The sequence below is a fragment of the Canis lupus genome, chromosome 34 (assembly GCF_048164855.1).
Source record: "Canis lupus baileyi chromosome 34, mCanLup2.hap1, whole genome shotgun sequence".
NCBI lineage: Eukaryota > Metazoa > Chordata > Mammalia > Carnivora > Canidae > Canis > Canis lupus.
Genome location: NC_132871.1, coordinates 22,747,712 through 22,769,966, shown reverse-complemented (window position 1 = coordinate 22,769,966; position 22,255 = coordinate 22,747,712). Strand labels below are relative to the sequence as shown.

General features: G+C 35.3%; 1 protein-coding gene across 2 annotated transcripts in view; it reads right to left on the bottom strand.

The window, feature by feature from the left end:
• Nucleotides 1-22,255, bottom strand: part of KCNH7 (potassium voltage-gated channel subfamily H member 7) — a 474,114-nt gene that overhangs the window by 304,512 nt on the left and 147,347 nt on the right. The gene's annotated exons all lie outside the window — the stretch shown is intronic.

Genomic DNA, 22,255 nt, shown 5'->3' with positions numbered 1-22,255 from the left:
TGAGAGCCATCCAAATTGTTGCAGGGATTTATAATTTGTTCTTTTTTAATTGCCATGTAATATTCCAGTGTACCACAATATGTTTATCCATTCTGTTCTTGAGGAGCACATGTGCAGCTTTCAATTCAGAATCATTATGAATAATACTGGTGTGGACATTCTTGCACATTTCTTTTGCCAAACATATTCTGCGTTTCAGTGGAACTACTGAGTCATAGGGTACACATGTGGTTAGCTTAGTAGTCACTGTCAGTTTTTCCAAGCTGCTTTCACCAAGTAATAGTCACACTACTTGTTTGTGGGAGTTCTACTGGCTCCACATTCTCACCAATACTTGGTATTTTCGGTCTTAATTTTAGCCATTCTGGTGGGTGAGTAGTAGTATCACTTTTTGGTTCTAATTTTCTTGCTCTGGTGAGTAGGTCTTCATTTATTGACCATTCAGAGATCTTCTTTTTAAAGTGCCTGCTTAAGTTTTCTTGTTCATTGACTTATTGGGTTATCATCAAGTTATTTTGAGGGTAAAATAAGATACTACACATGAAAGATATTTATACATTTGCAAGTGCTGAACAAATGTAAAGCATTTTTATTATTAAATTTATTATTAATGCCTGGAGACTGGGGTTTTCTAGATCAAATGAAGGCTGTCAGTTTTCCTAATGTGTTGCTTTCCTAACAATATTCTTTTTATGAAGATAAGAGACTATAAATATATAAGTATATATATTATACTACATAAGGGACATACATAAGGGACATACAAGAGGGCATGACACTTTGTGCTCAATAAGTAATTGAGTTAAATAAGTAATAGCTTCTATTATAATTACATTATTTAACTTGAATGTGAACTGTTGGGAACATTGCTAAGGAATGATAATATCCCCGAATAAGATGGAACTCAATAGCCAACCAATGCTAGAAAAAACAAAACTGATTAAAGATTTTCATCAACAATGAAGAGCTGTTTCCAATAAAAATCGCTTCATGGTAACTCTGCATATAATGGTGGGGAGTGGCAGAGTCTAAAGTCTACAAAAACCTTTGAATACTTTAGGAAGACTGACAGCCTAAGGATCATGGCTTCGTTGACATCATTACACAGCATATCAAACTCAAATGAGTATATTTTGGGAACTCTGTGTGAATTTTACTTTAGAGCCTCAGAGAGTAAGAAACTTCTTTAACCTCAATATTAACAGGCTTTGGACACATATGCTCGGATTGAATGACTTAATTACCTATTGAGCACAGCCAAGAAACTCTTTCGAAGCTCTTGGAACTGGGCCTATTTTCCTAGCAGGTGGTGGGCATATTAAGGATGGGGGTAATATTAGGCGTGTGTAGAATATTTATCCAAATGTACAGTGAAAAACTTCTGGAGCTTTGACATTGAAAGAAGACGATGATTACACACTCACTTGACAGTTGGCTAGAGTTTGAAACGAATACAATAGCCACTGGATGCCTTTGCAGGATATTTGAGTCCAAGGGTTATATATTTCAACACAGACTTTAAGAACTATAAATATATGCCGAGTCAACATTTGAAAAAACAGATCACAGGTGTGAAATTGGAAACAACAGCAGTATATAGACTATACTACAGTGTAAGTTTTCAGGAACAGAGTGGTTCTTCTGAGTTGAAAAGAAACTGTTGAGATGTAAAAGGAAGGGAAGAGCCCCACACAATAGGATTGGCAACAAAGGTTTCCCACAAGGGTAATTTTGCTTGTATGATTCTCAGAGTGGAAAGAATTGTTATCATGTAGCTATATCTTTAGTCATCTCAGAGAAACGTTCAACAAGGAATATTGCAATATTTTCAAGTTTGCATATGTAAGCTAATGTGCTTGTGTGTGTTTGATATATTAGAATGCATAGCTATATATGATTGAGATATGCTGTTTTAATTTAAATTATTTGCACGTTATACTTTGCGGGAGGGGGATTACTAAAGCTTAAAAAACTCCCAGAGTTAAGACCATTACTCTATATTAATGCATCCCTGATGTGCTAATTACTGAAACATTCTGAGCAGTTGTTTAAAATATAGGAGCAATTTAGAGAGTTAAATACAGAACAACAACATCAAACTATGCATTTTCTTGCTTTTATGTTATGAGTTTCACTTCCAACTTTTTTTTAATATCATTATCTTTATTTCTAATCCATTCAGTAACCCAGGAGTCATATGAAAAATACTTCACAGTGTTTTTAATTATCTTTCCAGGGTGAAAACCAAGGCAGGATTTAGTTTTGTGTTAATTAATGTATGATGCCTTATTTATGTCTGCACCCCATATTTCTCAATTTTAATGACCTTCTGAAATATTTCTAAATTTGACTTAATTTGCTTTTGAAACTTATTTCAAAAACTTCCCTGAGAACATTTAAAGTATCTTTCAAATCTACATAATTTAAGATATAGAAATTAAAGTTTTATTTACAGAATTAGAAAACATGCCATATTTAAGCCTGCTATGGAAAGAAAATTAATAAAGAACATAGCATCCTTCTAGTTAAAGAATGGCAATATGTAGCTAATTGAGAACATGAATGCCTTATGGTATTTGACATTACAGTCTCAGTATTTTGTGCTGATTCACTTTTAAGGATCAAAACTGAAAAGGAAGAAATATTCCTTAGAATTTAGAACTATATTGCAATCATCTCCAGAGGAGAACAGATGACAAAGTGGGGGTCACACAGTAGGCCACCCTCTCTCTAGTGATATTTCATTCATGTAACAGAAGTCTGGAAGTGTTGAGGGGGAAGAGAAGGAAGCAAGGACATGGCAAAAAAAGAGCAACCTACAATCTGAGAAATAGGAGACAACAGAAATAGAAGACCCAGTTGCTCACTGGGTACTCATTGGTGGAATGAGTAGGGCTAGAGGAATAAAAGAAGTTGGATTTCCACAGCGTATATATGCCATATAAGAGACACTCAAGTCTTTTTCATTTTTCCAGAGCACCTGCTAGACAGCTATGAAATTTGTAACCATATACATAACCAGCCCCCAGTCCATCTATCTACCCATTCACTAGACACCTAGTGAGCTGCAGTAACAGGATGATGAAAAAGACACATCTGTATCCTACCCTCAGGAAGCTTACAAAATAGTGGGGGTTTATTTGTATACCATCATGCCAATAGGTATGCAAATAATTATGTAATTATAGTCATGATCCTTCCATGAAAGTAAATTTCTAAATGCCATGATAGTATTTATCAGGATCTCAAACACAGTATTAGAGTCCACAAAAAAATAGTTTTGAAGCTTTGTTCAGATAGAACATATTCCAGTAACATATTCCAGTAACATATTCCAGTAACAATCCATTTTCGTGTCCAGTAGGTACAGCACATCTAATATCATCCAACAACTATAAAATGCTATTGAATGATAACAGGCTGTACCTGTCTTTAGTTAATCATTTGTTTTATTGATATTGTGACTCATTTTGTAGTAGGCAAACTGTAGGGATGATTATTCTACGCTATTATGCTCCAGTCAATTGCCTTTATAAGGAAAAGGTAACTTAAATTTCGAATTTCTTATACTCTGTTTTCCTGAAACAGGTATCACAGACATATTTGTATATGGGGGAGAGAAAGCTTCCAAAATTCCTATTTGAAAATGTTATCTAAAATTAACTCTGGGGCAGCCCCGGTGGCACAGCGGTTTAGCACCGCCTGCAGCCCAGGGTGTGATCCCAGAGACCCGGGATCAAGTCCCACATCAGGCTCGCTGCATGGATCCTGTTTCTCCCTCTGCCTCTCTCTCTCTCTCTCTCTCTCTCTGTGTGTGTCTCTCATGAATAAATAAATAAAATCTTTAATAAATAAATAAATAACTCTGAATTGCAATGATAATCTAAAAAATTAGATCTATGCTTGATCATGTGAACTATCTCCTTCTATCTGGTACCTAGTGGATGTGCATGTTTCTGTTTATATTGGAGTTTTCAAGAAGATGGTACCACATGGTACTTTTGAAAATCTTTAAATTAAAAAAAAATTTAATGGCATAGCAGATTGGGTAATTAAAGGCAGGAACACCGGTGCCCAACCATTTGGGTTTGAATCCAAGAACCATAATTTACATGCCATATGAACTTAGGCAAATCATTTATTCTCTGTGTGCTTCAGTTTCCTCATTTATAAAAATGTAAAAGAATAATTAATAATAAGAAATAAAACTAAAAAATAATAATAAACCTGTTTCATAGTTTCATAGTCTGATTTGAAGATTAAATAAGTTCATTTCAAGTTAAACAATTAGAAGAGTGTCCAGCACATAGTAAGCACATAATAAATGTTAGCTATCATCAACAGGAAAAATGTGGACTTAACACATAAATAATAAATTTGTGTCAAAACAAAAAGCCAAATGGTGTCACAAAGTGCTATACAAACAAAGGCTTCACAATATAGATATCTCCTGCTATTTGAATATTTGTTTCAAAAGACCTACATTAGCAACCTCTTTTCCCCAACTAAAAGAAATCTGAAAAGAATTTTCATTTTTACGAAATAAAGGCAAAAGGCAATAATAGCATTCAGCATTTGTTTTGCAGTGAGCCATTACAAGAGGCAGCCTATGTCCAGAGCAGCAAGACTGGTCCTTCCAAGCTCCTTCCCTGAGAAATACCCTCAGCAGCATCTCAGCATCAAGCCACCATAGCTTTGAACTGTGTCTGTGAACATCTGTGCTTTAGTTCAATTTATATTCTGCATCCGTTGGCAAGATGTGTTCTAAGGTATCAGAAAAGCCTAAGAGAGGTTATTTTTGGGTCTGGGAACACTCAAAAATTTTCCATATAAATTAATGGTAATTGCTTCTTCACTTAAGGTCATTGCAGTTTATGAAAGGCTTCATAGGAATGCTCTACTTTCAGATACTGGGGGATATTTGTGCCTCAAAATGATAGAAAATGAGGAGTCACAGAGAATGCAGTAGTATAAACATGTCACACACAGAAACTGGTGCCAGGTGGTCTTTAAGAAAAATGATGAGCATAGAGACGGGGATGCGGCACAATGTAAGTATCTGAGTTGATGGTGATACTGTTTCTTGATCTGGGTGATGATTATGTGGATATGTTCATTTTGTGATAGTTCAGAAAGATGTACAATTCTGACTTGTGCACTTTTCTCTATGTGTATTTTAATAAAGAATTTAAGTGAAAATAAGGAAGATGCAGACTTCTTCCTCAGGTCTTTCCAAAAAGTTCATGACTGGGATCCCTGGGTGGCTCACCGGTTTGGCACCTGCCTTTGGCCCAGGGCGCGATCCCGGAGACCCGGGATCAAATCCCACATCGGGCTCCTGGTGCATGGAGCCTGCTTCTCCCTCTGCCTGTGTCTCTGCCTCTCTCTCTTTCTGTGACTATCATAAATAAATAAATATTAAAAAAAAAAAAGTTCATGACTTAGCAGTCAGCACCGTATTAATCTTTTTGTACTATGAAAGTGGTTAATTTGTGGACAAAAACAATCACCCCATTGGTGTTGCTGACTGAAATGTTACTAGTTTTATAGTTTTGTTTGGAGCCAATGTAAATTTAGAATTCATAATTACATGTGAGCCAAAAGCCAGAGTTTGCAGTTAGTTTTAAGTGTCTACATAAATAACACAAAGATAGTTCAACTCAGAACTGATTTTTTCCTTTAAAAGAGGCCTTAAAAATAAAACAAAAGAGGCCTTATTTACTTAATTCGCTTTGATGCATTTGTGATAAAATGGGTTTAAAACTAAACCTTTGATTCAGGTCATGATCTCAGGGTCCTGGGATCAAGCCTCCATCTGGCTCCCCATTGAGTGTGGAGTCTGCTTCTTCCTCTCCCTCTGCCCCTCCCCATCATTTGTGTTCTCTTTTGTGCATGCTTTCATAAATAAATAAATAAATAAATAAATAAATAAATAAATAAATAAAATTTTTAAAAGAAAATAAAAGGTACAAGAGATAAAGACAGTTCTGAAAAATCTTAACTTTTTAGCATTTGCCATTTCTTTCTATTACTGAAAATGCATTTTAAATCTGTATTCAAAATTAATTTTCTTCTTATAAGAAGGTTGAAATGAATTTATTGGCTGAAATGAATTTATTGTCATAATTTATTTAAAAAGGTAAAGTCATAAAACTGTATTTTTGGCCCTGTTAAGTGATGGGTCAGATCTTAAAATATAATGTGAACGACAATGTACCTGCAGCCAGAATGGAATAGCCAGACCTTCTTTTCTTGCAATATAGTACGCATCCATTTATTGAAGAAATATTTATATAAGTGCCAAGGTTCCAGGTGATAGTTTAAGCAATGGAGAGTTAGAAATGGTAATTCATACACGTGGTGTACGTGGCAATGGAAATCCATTTCTTAGAGGCCATTTTTATTTCTTTATTTATTTTTAAAGATTTTATTTATTCATGAGAGACACAGAGAGAGAGTGGCAGAGACAGAGGCAGAGGCTCCCTGCAGGGCTCGATCCCAGCATCTTGGGATCACGCCCTGACCCAAAGGCAGCCGCTCAACCACCTGAACCACCTAGGCACCCCTAGAGGCCATTTTTAGAAGCATACAGCCTTGCTGTTGCTACTACCCATTTCTTGCCAATTTTAAGAACTGGTTTATTAATACATCTTGTAGTCCTGAGAGGGAAAGAAGAGATATCAGAATTTGAGAAATTTTGTAACAAAATACTTAAGTCTAATCTACAACAGTCATGGTTTAGTCAGTTCATACTTCAGGGCTTGTGACAACAGCTATGGGTTGGATCAAGTGACATTTATTTGTTTTTCAAATGACATAGATAGTATAACAAAAATTACTGGAGGAATGTTCAACAAAATGTTATCCCTGGTTACTTTTGTGTGGTAGGGTTATATATGACTTCACTCTCTTCTTTGTGCTCTCTATAATTTACAATTTTAAATACAGAGCTACTAATTGCTTCTGCAATCAAAGAAATATTGAATTCTAACTTACAGACCTTGAAACTAAGTTTAAAAATATAACAGTAGACCTACTTATATCTGCAATGACCAATATGGCTATTACCACAAAGTTTAGATAGAACCACAGAGAACCATTACTTCCTGAATGTTCATTCAGGAAACCCCAGACACTAAATGATTTGTCAATCAATACATTTCAGCTTAAACAAGACTTTCTTACATAGTGTCTTGTACAGAATTTGGCTTGCTTAATATACGAAAGTATGGATTTTTTTTCTCGCCTTCCTCATCTCAAGGGCATGGATCAAAAAATAGGCATAGAAGAAAGATGATACTGAAATACAAAGAGTCAAAGCACATGGTTAAAACTTAAAGCACTGTGGTAAGAGAAAATGTAATACAGAAATGGCTTTCCTGCCGAGTGAACCAGAACTCTTTATTGCAGGGCATGACAAGGTGATGATGTCTATTTATTTACTGGAAGACACACTGAATTTAGCATGTAGAGATTTATATCATCTCTGTAAAGCAAACTGGAACATCGAGTTTCTTAAGTGTGTGCATATCATTTGATAGTCAAACAAAACATACAATATTCCATTCAGATAGTGTAGACATTTGAGAATTATTTTAATATTTTTCAATCCCCAAGTAAAAAAATTCCTCATTTAGGAAAATTTCTCACTTAGAAATTACAGTACTGCAGAGCTGAAAATAGTCTTTGGATTCATCAACTATAATTTCCTCATTTTTGAAACGAAGGCATTCAGGATAGAGAAATCAGGTGGCTCCTTCAAAGTCAACTAAATGGTAAAAAGCATTTCTAGCCTGGTATCTTTCTGCTAATCTTGTCGAAATGATTTTTAAACATTCAACTGACCTCTTCTAATATACCATTTTGACAACTTACTCTTTGCAAGTATTTTGTCCATTAGATTTTATTTTTTATTTAAACATCTAAATTAATCCTTAATCCCACCTCCTGCGGCTCATTGAAAGCACCTCAAGCTTTTAAGTACACACTGCTTCAGTATGTCAGAATTGATAAATGTGAGACAACAGTGAAGACATTTCTAATAAGAGACACCAAGTCAGATTAGGAAACAGAGATCTAATTCTCTAGTATAAAAGGACCTTTCCTACATGTCTAAATTCATTTAGACATAATATTTCTCTAATTCAAATCCTCATACTTTCTGGTATCAACAAGCTAGTTTTTAGCACTTGCTGAATTCCTAGAAAATTGTTAGGCACTATAGTCAACATAAAAAAAAAATATTTGGGGACTGTACCTTCAGGAACACTAGCACTTCATTTAGGAGATAAAGTGCACAATTTGAAAATTGGCATATGCTAACATATGACAGAAGGCCAATTGAATATATTCTGATGGGAGAATGTATAATAAGATGGCTGGGTATGAGTGGCCAGAAGGAAACGCTGGAATTATTGAGAATAGCTCTGTGATGCCTCTGGAACTGAGCTGGTACCGGGAGACTGGTAGAGTTTCAAGGCTGAAACATTATATTCGCAAGCAAATAGAAGCAAATGTTGCAGGGTGTGGTGGGAGGAGCTGTTTCAGTTGTATAAGGACAAGTAAGGTGAGGCCAGATGGAAAGTCAGAGGTGCCCATAAGAGGCTAATGAAGTTATTCAGGGGGGTTTGTGGCAGGGCCTGGCCCACAGAACAGAAAGAAAAGGACAAATGCAAAAACCAAGCAGGGGATATGAGATAGGACGTGAAAACAAATCGATTAACTCAAACTTTAATAACGACTCACTGTAACTCATCCAGTCAAGGAAGATAAAGCAAAGCAGAACAAAACAATAAAAACAGATATCCCATCCTAAAATGAGAAGCCAGCGTACTGAATTTTAGCCTTTTCTTTTCCTAATGAGGTGATTGATAATCTGACTTCAGTGGAACATGACGGTAGTTCTCTGACATTAGAAGCTAGTTTTCATGGAAGAAGCCAACCAAGTCAAGAAGACTGAGGCATAAAGTGGGAAAGTGCACTTATCAGGATATTGAAAAAAGTTTAATGTATGGTGGGGGCAAAGGCTTTACATTCTGATGGGCATAAAAATGATCTCATAGGATTTTGCTGTCACTATATATTCTTCTTCTATAGTAGAGGAGGTAAGCCCTGAAACATTAAAAGCAATCTCCCAATTTCAAAACCCAAATTTAAAAACATGTTTGCTTCTTTCTTCAGCCAAGGATTAAAAACAACAACAACAACAACAAATTATCCAAGGTGGTTAACTTCTCTGTCAACCAGTGGACTGAATATAGCAGTTAGTTTTTAATCCTGAGTTTTTGTTAGTGTCATCTCCCAAACAAAAAAATAGTAATTTGTATTAGTTCTGACCAGTGAGTGCAAACTATTTCATTGCTAGAAATAATTTTACCAATCTAGGCTAGTCATGCTGTAAATGTTTGTCATGGTTTCGTCTTAAAAGTTACCCAGGGAGACAATGGGGGTCACATTTTGCTAATCATACTCTACAAGAGATGGAAATCAGTTCAAGCCTTAGGAAAGGTCTATAAGAAGTTCATCTACAAATCAGAACAAAGTTGCATGCTATAATGTCTACTTTTCTCCTTTGAAATGTTTCCTGAAATCCCTTCTGTTAATCCCATATTTTCTTCCACATTCTTCCCTTTCTAAAAGGTGCCTATGCCATGTAGATCCAAAACAGTTTTACAGATCAAGCTGCCGAGGCCAGTACAAATTCTTGAAGGCCACTACCCTGCCTGGCATGCAGGCAGCCTCAGATGAAGTCTCAACAACTGCCTTATTAGAGATAAACAATTTTCCATTCATTGGAATCCTCTAGATCCCCTAGAACGCCCATGCTCAGATGGGAAAGGTGTTTTTGTTTGTATTTCAAGGAAGAAAGTGTTTCTATCTGAGTAACTGTGGCAATTAGCTGTCCCCAGCATTCCTTGTCTAGATTTATCAGGGTCACCACTAGCTGTCCCCAGCATTCCTTGTCTAGATTTATCAGGGTCACCACAAGCAGGGGCAAACCAGAAAAGTAGTGTCCAGCTACCTTTCCCCAACAATGAAAATGTCCATTAGGAAGAATATTGCTGGTGACAACCTCAGCCTTGAAATTGACCCTGATTAACTGTGGACTCTTTTCCAGACAGTATTATCTTCATTTTCCATTTCCTCATTTTCCAAACCTTGATGCTTTGTATTGCAACGTAGTTATGGAGGAAATCCTGTGTCCAGTATCCGTGGTCTGCTGGGGCTGGCCAATACTGCCTCACAGTTCATAATGACTCCCAAGGAGTAACTGCTACATTTTCAGAACTTTAGTGACACAGAAGTTAAATACAGCTACTATTAAAAATTAAATTACATAAATTAACAATTAAATTATATTAAAAACAAAGGTAACAAATATGTAAAACTCTTAGTTGTGATTTTTTATAACATTTTATTATTATGTGCTCTTGAAGTGATTTATGCTGTTGTATCTATCTGTATGGTAAAGTACAGATACTCTACTTCACGAGGTATAGTAATGCGCATTTCTTTTCAACTCTGCATTCAGTGATGTCACATCGGTCGCTTGAAATCATCCACACTAAAGTATTTACCACAAAAATTGATAAAGAGTACAAATCAGAGCTCCCTTCCTTTGCTAAAAATTTACTAGCACACCTTGGAAGAGCCCATCATTTTGAAGGCTGAAGTCATGGGGCAGAAGAAAGATGTGTTAATTTAAAATTCAAATTTTGGGGGGCTCCTGGGTGGCTCAGTTGGTTAAGCATCTGCCTTCAGCCAAGGTCATGATCCCAAGGTCCTGGGATCAAGCCCCACATCAGGCTCCCAGCTCAGCGGGAAGCCTGCTTCTCTTCCCTTCTCTCCCCACTGCCCACTGCTCGTGCTCTCTCTCTCTTGTTATCTCTCTCTCTCTGTCTCTCGAATAAATAAAACCTTTAAATAAATAAATAAAATTCAAGAATTTTTTGTGCATGACAATCACCAGACTGATTTTCTATTAGAAGAGTACATTCAAAAGATGGATTTCTAAGGAAAATGGCCCAAGAACCTTTCTAGCAAGTAAACCATTTTTGTGCACAATCCAAGTTACTTTTATCAAGCATTTCATCAAGAAATTTTTAATTAAAGCATATTTCACTGCTTACAGGGACATTTTAAAAAAATTACCAGTGATAATTTACAATATGTTGAAACAAAAACTCATAATGCAATTATGAGACTGATAGTTCCCACCGAGCTACTACATTTTAAAAGATAAGAATATAGGGCTAACTCTATTTAGGACACTCCACTTAAAGCGAATTCAGTTTTCCAATGATGGAATTATAGTGTGTCAAGCAATCCAATCCAGTGCAACTCATCCTTTTGCTATTATGAATTTAAAACACAGCAAAGTTATTTTTCCTGTTTTTCTTTTATTGTGTCTGCTATCTGCACTGCTATCTAATGGCACACTATGTTCATTGTCATTCACAGGTGTCTTATGTCCTAGAGTTTTATACGCTACTATAATGCAAAGAGCCCAGATGGAGTCAGAAAGGTCTGGAATGAATACTTTCTCTGCCCCTTATTAGCTGTATAGTTTTTTTTTTTTTTTTAGATTTTTATTTATTTATTCATGAGAGACACACACACAGAGAGGCAGAGACACAGGCAGAGGGAGAAAAAAGCAGGGTCCATGCAGGGAGCCCGATGTGGGACTCGATCCCAGGACTCTAAGATCCCAGGACTCCAGAATCCCAGGATCCCAGGATCATGCCCTGGGCCAAAGGCAGGCGCTAATCCGCTGAGACACCCAGGGATCCCCAAGTATAGGTTTTGAGTCTCCACTTTTTTATCTATAAAATGGGTATATCATCTACTATCTTTCTAAATTTGTTGTAAATCTGAGTATTGCAGTACCCAATAAACTCTCCAACTTCCTCAGTCAGAGTCTGGCACATAGTTCATCTTATATAAACAGTATCTATTATTATACTCTTGTGATACTAAATAAGATACTAATAATTATGGCATTAAATTATTTTGGTTATTAGGCCTCTCTCTTATTTAGTAACACAGAAATCTCCAATTTTTTTCCTAAAAAGACAAACATGTTTATAAGTAAATTCAAGAACCTATGATATGCAAAGTTCAGTTAATTCTGCTTGTAATGTTTCTTATTAAAATGTATTTAGCATTTTTTAGGGCCTTATTGACTCAAATAAAGGAAACACTGATGTTCACACATCAGGATTGTGGCATGCACTATTTAATCTAAAATTAAATGATTTCTGGAGTTCCTGTTTTATAGAGTAAATGTATAAATATTTCAACATACCTTTCAGATACAAATATCTGAGGAAGATAAGGAAAATAAGAAGTATGAGGAGGATAAGCATTACTACCTTATTTATACGGAGCTACTCTGTAAATAATCTGCCTTCCAGGACTTATTTTTACACAGTCCAACAAAAAGAAAGAAGAGGGAAACAATGTCTGGCTTTAAATAGTAGAATTCTGTCAATATTATCTTCTCAAATAATGGGCATTTAATCCACACTTTCCTTTAAGGAGAGGAAACGTGCAGGCAAGTTCACTTCCTAGTTCTACTGAGGAAGCCTATTGCCTATTCCATCTTCAACACTACCCATTTGCTGGAATTTCCTGGTTGGTTTTCTATACTCCTCAGGTAGATGTCAGGTCACTTTCAATTATTGTTGCTCTTGCTTCTGATTGTTAATGGAGATATAGAGAAATTTGCCTGCTTCCTGGCCACTAACTTCACTTAGTGGTATTATTTCCACCCATGAATGATAAAGATGGATTACTAAATCAAAGGACAACAAAACAAGAACAAATTTAAAATCTCTTTAAATATAAAATTTGAGATTAAATTAAGATATCTTTTAACCATCATAAAAAGTATGTTGTATGTTGATATGCCCGAAGCCATAGAGAAGATGAAGTAGAGGTTTCCTCTGGATTATTTTAAATTATTTTATTTTTCTAGGACCATTGTTAGCAATTTACTTCCTGGGCCATTACTCTTTATATTTAAGTTGTGTATGCTGTTTGTTGATGCTCTAGGCCAGTAATTTTTTTTTTCTACCCTGTGGAGACCTTACTTTGAGTGAATTTTTACCTCTAAGTTCAATCTGAAGCAGATCAAGAAGCGCTGGTAGCAGGTAGGCTAAAAGTCCTGGCCCTGTTTCTGCAAGGTCTGAATGCATGATTCTCACTAACTCATTTTCCTATAAATTTTTTTATAGTAGCAAACTCCTAAAAATGATGAATTATGCTGAAAATAATAAATATTTTATATGTAACTCTTTATAGGTAGAGTCAGTCCACTCTACCAAGTTCAGGAGTAATATGATTGGTAGGTCATAGCTACATGATGAAAGGACAGATTGTATTTTCCACATATGTGTGAGGTCCATTTTAAAATTCTTTTGCAAAAAGGCTAAAAACTGTTCCTTTCTCCTACATCTTCTTCACCCTTTCTTTAATTGAATAGCAAATGGAGACTACTTGTACAATTTGACAACTGCCTCAAAAAATATCTCTTAACAGATAATCTCATTTTTTTTCAAGTCAAATACTGATATTCTGTGATTTTTTATTAATTAAATAAAACACAATATCAGCAACTTGAAAGTATATGAAACAATTCTGGCCTTTGAGGAAGATGTCAAACACCAATGTCCCTGATGTTGTTAACATTGCATAATATTCTCTCATAGCTTCAAAGAAAAACTCACCATTTCACCCCTATGATTTCTATTACTGCTGATCTATTGGAATTATGACATGACTAATTGTATTTAGTTCTGCAAATATGATAGTTCACATCTACTTATCAGTAAAACCATGACATTGGCATTATCTAAGGGAAATTAATGCTGTGTGAATAACATTAGATTTCATAATCAAAGTTCTATCATAGCTCATTGAGTTGTGAGTTTTAGAATCTATGTCAAACTTCTTTAAACAAAATCCCCTAATGTACACATACTCATTCCCATTCTCCCACCACACACACATACACACAATTTTGCATCTGAAATATCGGTTAATGGGTTTAAGCACTTTAATAAAATACAGTATACCAAATTTTGAAAAGACTGTGTGACAGCAAGGAACAGATTGTTTGATGCTTCATTTTTCTATTGACAAATCCAATAGGTACAAGGGAATGTCTAGATAATTTGACTTTTCTCTGTGTTGATATTTTAGAGTATATGCCCTTTAACAACATCAAGGACAAAAGCAGTACTTGAAGTCAAGTGGTAAGGGTAGAAAAAAGTTTATATGTGTGCCTTATTTTTAACCATTGGGAAGGAAAACAGGTGTTGCTGTTCGAGAATTAGGGGCCATATGGAAGAATCTGGAAGCCACTACGAAAATAAATGTAATCCAATTTAAACCCACAGTCTGTATTGGTCCCTATGGTTTCCATAGAGGTCATTCTATTTCCATGTGCTAAATGAGACTTACATGGGGAAAAAAAAAAAAAAAGAGTGAGAGAGAGAAAGAAGAAAGAAAGGTAATCCAATAAATGTAAACAGTGTAAAGTAGCCACACACCGCAAATAATCTAGCAAAAGAAAGTATAAAAGAGAAAGATGGATATTTATTAAGAAAAGATGTGCTAGAATTCAAAGAAAACTTTTGGGTTTTTTTGAAGATTGATTTATTTGTTTTAGAGAGAGAGGGAGAAGTGAAGGGAGGGGCAGAGGGACCAGGAGAGAGAGAATCTCAAGCTGAGAAGCTCAAGAGAGAATCCCCGCTGAGTGAGGAACCCCCAACACAGGACTTGATCTCACAACCCTGAGATCAGACCTGAGCCAAAACCAAGATTTGGAAGCTCAACTGACTGAGCCACCCAGAGAGCTACCCTCAATGAAGACTTCTAAATAATCCAGAGGAAAAAAGATGAAATAAGTAAATGAAAGAGAATTTGCATGATCATTTCTTACACTTAATTTGTAAATGATCAGATTTAGATTATAGCTATATAAGTATAAATGCCAAATAGTCCACAGACACATATGTTGAACAAGTGAGAAAAGAAATGTTTTGGAGAAAGGGACTTTAAATAGTTTACATGGACCATTTGATCATTTACTTGTTATAACTACTCATTGAAAAGCACATTCCGGAACCCTTTAGCTTAACTCTGATTCTTCATTTTAAAGGAGCTCTTGAGTAAACTGACCACTAAAAATGACCACATTCAGCATATATGCATGTATAACACCTAAAGAGAACTTAGAAATTAAAAAAAAAATAGAAAAGAAAGGAAGCGGCTAAATTTTGAAGGGAGCTATGTGAGTAAGATGAAGTCAGTAACTTTCAACTATAGCATGGGATTTGTGTTCCTTTCAAAGCAGTTCTAATCACACATCAGAAGAATGTCATATCTTGAAGTAGTAAAATAGTAACATTGAAGAATTATTCTATGTTTAAATAGCATCAGGTCAGTGGAAGGTTATTTTCAGTGTATAACGTGCTATCCCATGAACACATACACCCAACTGCAAATCAGAAGAGTTAAGGACAAGAATCACTACCGAGGGCAGGAGGTAGAAGGCTGCATGGTGCTTGGGGGTACCGGCAGTGCATCTCTTAGGAGAAGAGTTGGCTGAGGGGCAGGAAACCTTTGAGCATGTGGGTGAGAAAATATACACAAATCTTGAAATCTGATCTTCCTTATAAAGGAAGATGACATTTCTGATGTAATGAGTCAAAAGAAAAAAAAGACCATTTCCAAATCTCTGAAATATATGTGGCAATATAAACTGAATACAAATATTAAACATTTTTCATGTTAATAAATATAGAAAAAGAAAGGCTGGATGTTATCTCAGAAGATATTACAGATAATAAGGAGTCAATTAAGATGTTATGGGTAGAAGAAACACTATTCCATTAGTGCTAATTTTGAATGGTGCAGCAATTTCATAATTTAATTAAAACAAAAAAGCCCATGAGAATTAATAAGCTAGTATTTTCAAGGTCCCTTAGAGAAAGGTGTTATACAAGTACAAAGTCTGGCCATTAACAACTATCTACATATTTTAATGATATATACTCTCACTCTGAAAATATTTGAGGAACTATAATTAATCACTTTCATTTTAATTCTCTTATCTTTCAGTAATTTATATAGTGCATTATAGAACTCATTAACACGTCAGAACTGGGGAAATAGTGAACTGGAGGCTGGGCTTTTTATTAAAATGATACAGAAAAGATATCTGATGTCACTGAGAAAGATATCTATAAGTCATTGATACATCAAATTTCTTTAACCTGACAGTTCAGTTTTCTATAGGATCATTTCACTCTGGCAGAGAGGCAGTGGACATTCACAGATCTTTGGAGTTGTGACCACTTGGAGAACTATATAGTGTGTGTGTGTGTGTGTGTGTGTGTGTGTACAGTTGATATATACATAAGGAGTCAGAGCTCTTATGATTCTTAAGCCCCTCACTTGGGAATCTGATGTTATAGTCTGGGAATGAGACGCTATGTCGTGAGTTCTTGCTATTTCCTTCCAGGAATGGAAGGCAGCTAATGACAGAGTAATTAAGAAGAGGGACAACATTTATAACAAAATTAGCTGATAAGATATTCCTAGGAACCACCAAGTACAAGCTTCTGCGATTAAACCACTGCCAGACACTGCCTGTGGGCCACTTGAATCTTTATGGAATAAGCAGAGAGAAGTAATGGGACATCAGTTGATCCTGAGGACCTAGAAATAGGAAGTTTTAACTGGAAAGCACAGTGCACCACCTTGAAACCAGTGGTTACAACTGAAAGTGGTTTCACGTTGCCCAACAGCCAGTAAGTGTGTAAGATGTAGGCTGGGTAGGTCTTCAGAGCACAAGGGCCACAGCAGTCTAGGATCTGTATCTCTTAAGACTGAATCCTAGAGCCCCCCTCTAGGAGGGGAAGTACTGGAGAACAATCAAAACTAGACTAGCCACTGACAAAAGGAAATGAAGAAAGAAGGTCTATATAAAAGCAGGCGAGGAGACCAGCTCCAGGAGATACTGGAAAACAAGCCACCACACTTTTTCGATCACTCACAAGAAAGCAACACAAAAGAGTTCTGTGAATTTAGAAAAGATACTTCAACCCCACATCTTCCTAAAAGTTCACAAAGACACACTTCATAGAAAGAAATATTGTTCACATAGCTCTTCTTGAGGAATCTACCAGAGAATGCTCTTCAAACAGTTGAATGACTAAAGGAGGCAAAGCAATGGGGACTAAGGAGATAATTAAGCATATGGCTACTTGTAGATGGAAAGCTAAATGAGAGTTAAAAAGGAGAGTAAGGGCTATGTATTTAGGTAGTATAAATATGATACATTGAAAAAAGGACATGAGAAACAATATGTTAAAAACATTTTATAAATGTTTATAATTTTTAAATTATAGTGATGTATGTATTTAGAAATTATATACATGTAATATTGTTATTCTGAGTCTATTACATGTATAAAATGGCATAAACTAAATAAATAAGTATAGGCTACTTTAATTCTATTATCCCCCTGAGTATCTATTACTAAAATTTTTGATGTGGAATATACAGAAGAGGTTAAATAATAAATAATAATAAATCTTAGAGTCTTGATATGAATGGGAAATGTCCATAGAGATTCATAAGGTATTTTATTTTTAAGACTATTTTTTTCTGGTTTTGTCTACTGAGAAGGTCTGGAAAACAGTTGACAATACATTAGCAACAAGCATCCTTTGACCAAGACGTGGCTTTAAAATACCCTTACCCACAAAAAAAAAACAGGACTTCTTCAAGAAAAAGCTGATCTATGTCTATGGCAGAAACAGTACAAGTGTGCCTAAGAAATTTTGTCACATCAGATATTGAAGAAGCAAGCGACAACTACTAGGTTCATGTCAGAAAGACTCAGGAACAGAAATACTTCATTTCTCCAAAATAGAAAGATTTGAGATTCAAAAAAAGTAAATATTGCAACTCTTCAAATATGTTCACATTCATAAGCTTATAACTATATCTTAAAAATCTAATCGGCTTTTGGAAGATGATAGGAAACCAATGTATTTTATGTTGAAAACTGGTAGTAAACAAATCAACAGAATCAAGTTTTAGCCTTGGTTCTTTCCATTCCACTTGTCTTTTCTACATGAACTCTACCACTCACTAACTAAACACTACTCACTACCACTCACTACTAAAAACATGGAGAAAGTGTCTCTTTATAAAACTATTTCAATTAATAAATGAAAAAGAAATGCCAGAAGAAGCTTGTAATTGCCGATGCATTAATGGATATGTACATTGAGGATCAATGGCAATTAACATCCCAAATAAAGAGGCAACCAGACTTTACATGTGTGTTCTATGGATACACACCTGGATGATAAATATAAAAAGGAATTCTAAGAATTAAGGTCAGAGTAATGGTTACTTAATGGAGAGGGAAGGGAGGGGGTTGGTATTGGTTCAGGATATGGAAAGGACTTCTGGGGTAGGAAATGCAGTTACATTTCTTGTCCTAGGTAGGAGAGAAAATATCTCTTATAATATCTCATAATGCTGTACATTTGTGAGGAAGATATTTTGTAATAAAATTAAAAAATAAAAATAACAACAACCAGTTGTCAGTCTATTGCCAGAAAGATTTAATGAGTGGACAACCAGCTTTGGTTTACCTCAGGTGCCTCATTTTGTATTCTTGTTGTTTCCACTTTTAATCTCTTATCTCTGACTTTCTATCTACGAAAAATAATTTCATATTACTTGTGTCTCAATCTCTGGACATGAAAAATTAGAATATTAATTTTCCCAAGGTAGACTGTGAACAGTTTAAGTGTAAGATTTTTAGGTTTCCTAAAATTAATGCCACCTCATTACTCACATAGTGTTCACAGCATTTACAAATGTGATACAAAGTTCACAAAGTTGGGACGAGCGAACTGAAAATCTCAGCCTTTCACTCAATTTTTCCCTAATTTCTTCTTCTCAATTCTTGAGCCTGTTTTCTGCTTTTACTTAAGACCCATAAAACATTTAACTCTGACAAGATGACATTTTACACATATGAATGGAATGCTACAGACATCAGAGAGGTTTATCCTGTTAAATTAATGCCTCTGTCTGAAAACGATATGTACTGTAGCGCTTAAGATTATGGATAGAAAGCCATAACAACTTGAAAGCACTGAATCTCTCTTCTAATTATTTGTTCTGCCTTTTCTCTGGGTAAGTAAGTATGTTTTCATAGGATAACTGTAATCTACCTCTTTTTTAACTATCATTGCACAATTTAAGCTTTCCAAGGCTTATTAATATACTGTATTTTCTCCAAAAAGCTTTGTGCTTCACTGGACTCCCATTTCTTTTTGTAATAGCTCCAAATTAGAGACCCTTAAGAATCAATTGCCTTTGAGCAAAACTCAAAGAACTGGATATTAGAAAGAGCACTAGCCTCAAGTCAGACAGACCTGTATGTCATTTCCAGATGCTGTATTTACTCAGAAGGAAATCACTTTATCTCCACGAGCTTCAATTTCTTCATCTATAAAACGGAGGCCATAAGACCAGTAGCAGAGGGTTGTTGTAAAGGTTAAAGGAAAAAAAATGCATCTAAAATATTTGATGGACTTCAGATACCCTTTTAATGATAGTTACTCTTCCTCAGCTGTTAAATATTATATTCTCAAGTTTATGTTTTATGCTATAGTGGATTTAATTCTGAAATAGTTACTGGGTAGGAAAATATTTTCTAGGCCAGGTATACTTGCAGTTTTTGGTGGTGTTTTTGTTTTTTGAGTGCAGTTGACATACACTGTTACATTAGCTCCAGGTGTACAATTTAGTAATCCAACATCTCTCTAAGTCATGCCATGCTCACCCCAAGTGTGGCTACAGTCCGTCACCATACAATGCTGTTACAGTATCATTGACTATATTCCACATGCTGTGTCTTCTATTCAGGTAACATTCATTCCAAACTGGAAGCCTGTATCCCCCATTCCCCTTCACCCATGTTGCCCATCCCCCCACCTCGCTGCCCTCTGGCTATAAATACATAGAACCACATATCTGGAGTTTTAAATGACTTTAAACTTCTTCTGATCTTTACTTCCTCCCAAATTTATTTTGATCAAAAAAACCATGGTGGGACTGTATCAAATATGCATTCAGTAATCTACACCCTACATTCCTAAGTGATGGATTCTTGTCCTTATTGCAGATTCATTTGCTTTTCAGACATTTACGTGTTTAAATCTGCTATATTTGTGATCTGCTTGAGATATGATAGCAGTTAACCTAGTAAGCGAAAAGAAATAAAATGACAAGTGGATAGCCAATAATCACCTCTAAAGATGGTCTTTCCTGTTCCTGATGATCACAAATTCTTCCTCTCATAGTGTTGAAAATAAAGTGAGAGTATTCACTCTGAACAGCACAGAAAGAGCCATTTTATTCTGTTTCTCTAAGTGTGGACCGCACCCTACCCACTGCCGACCACTGCCCTCCACTCCCTCCACTGCCTATTTTTCTGAAATACGTAAGTGGCAGGGGAAAGAAAAGAAGACAAATAACGTGGCTTAGGAAACTAAGGATAAATAGATTTTTTTTTTTTCCAGTAAAAGCAACTGTGATACCTTTTAGCTATGACCACGTTTTCAACTTGACATTGTCTCTGTAGAATGATTCCAGGGGTGGTAGAAAGAACCTTAAGTTCAAAGTTCACCACATATTTCCTTTTCTTTTCAAAAACAAATTTTTGAGAGTTTCCAATGAATATGCGACTATATCCAAAGCTGAAACTGACTCCCCCTGGCTGGAGTAAGTGTTGTGATATTGGAAGTGGGATGGGTGAGTTTGAGGGGCAGAGGCATGTAGGGTACACCATCTCCAAGTTCCCAGCCAAGAGGAAGAGGAAGACATTTCAAATATTACTGTAAGGTAAAGACCAAAAGCAAACACTTTTCATCCATTTACAATTTTGCTGTGGAGTTATGAGGTGCTATTCTGAATCCCTGTTCATTCCACAAGCCGATGACCTTGTGAAGATGACAGAAAGATCCCTGTTGGCCAGCTTCTCTGCTTTCCTTTCAGTGAGAAAGTTTTTACTCTATAACGATCATGATTTGAAATACTTATTTTTGGTGTACATGAGAAAGGAAAGAGGGCTGAATTAAATATGACAAAACTGCCATCCTTGCTGTAGTAGACAACTATTCCAGAATTCTACATGTAAAAATGTAAATGTTTGCAAGGAATCTCTTCTTTTAAAAAATCCATTACTTTATGACTGTCAGCATATTTGAAAAATAAAGATCCTTTCCAATTTCTTTGAAGTTAACAGAATCTGTTTCTTAGTGATTGTGTCAGAGGTTTAAAAGCTGTTGCTCTCAGTTTTTTCCTTAACATTTAAGAATCTGTTCCTTTTTTGAGTCTGTCAAAGGCTTTTAACAAATTGGAAGATTGTTGCTCATTCAGTTAGATTTTTTTTTTTTTCTGGATGAACACGATACAACAAATCTGTTTTGGTGTCTTTAAAATCCGAATTTTGGCTTATTAAAATAGTTAAATATTGGTTGCTCTCTTTAAGGCTTTGGGGTTGTTCTTTCAAAATAGAATTATTCTTGTGTTTACCCTATGTGCCAGAACATTGGTTTCATAACCAACTAGACCAATAGTTTCACATAATCAGATGCTCGGTTAATAAGGAATGACAAGCATATTGCACTCCTGGCACCTTCAGAAGCATTATAATACAGTCAGTGAATTGTTACTAAGGACACTGTCAAAACATAATTTTGGGAGGAACAAGAAAAGAAAGCTATTTTGAATATTGTCATATATAAATAAGTAGGACATTCTCATTCCTGTGATATGAATTTTATTTATAGTTTACCTAGTGTAAATATCTAATTTTTTTCTGTAGGATATGCATAATAAACATTTTGCTAGTTGTATATCATTGGTGAGTTACCTGAAACATTATTATATTTAGTAAATATATATAAACAGACACAGTAAGTTATTATATATATATTTAGTGCAATCAATTAAAATATATATTTTTTATATTTTATATATTTTAATATATTTTTATATATTTTATTTATATATATATTATATATATATATAAGAGTCTACTTGGAAATGGTCAAAATGTGCTTACAGACCATTTCAGAAATTACTCTGGTTGAAATCTATTTACATAACATTTTCATCTTTTAAAAATTATTTTACCTATTACTGTTTTCAGCAC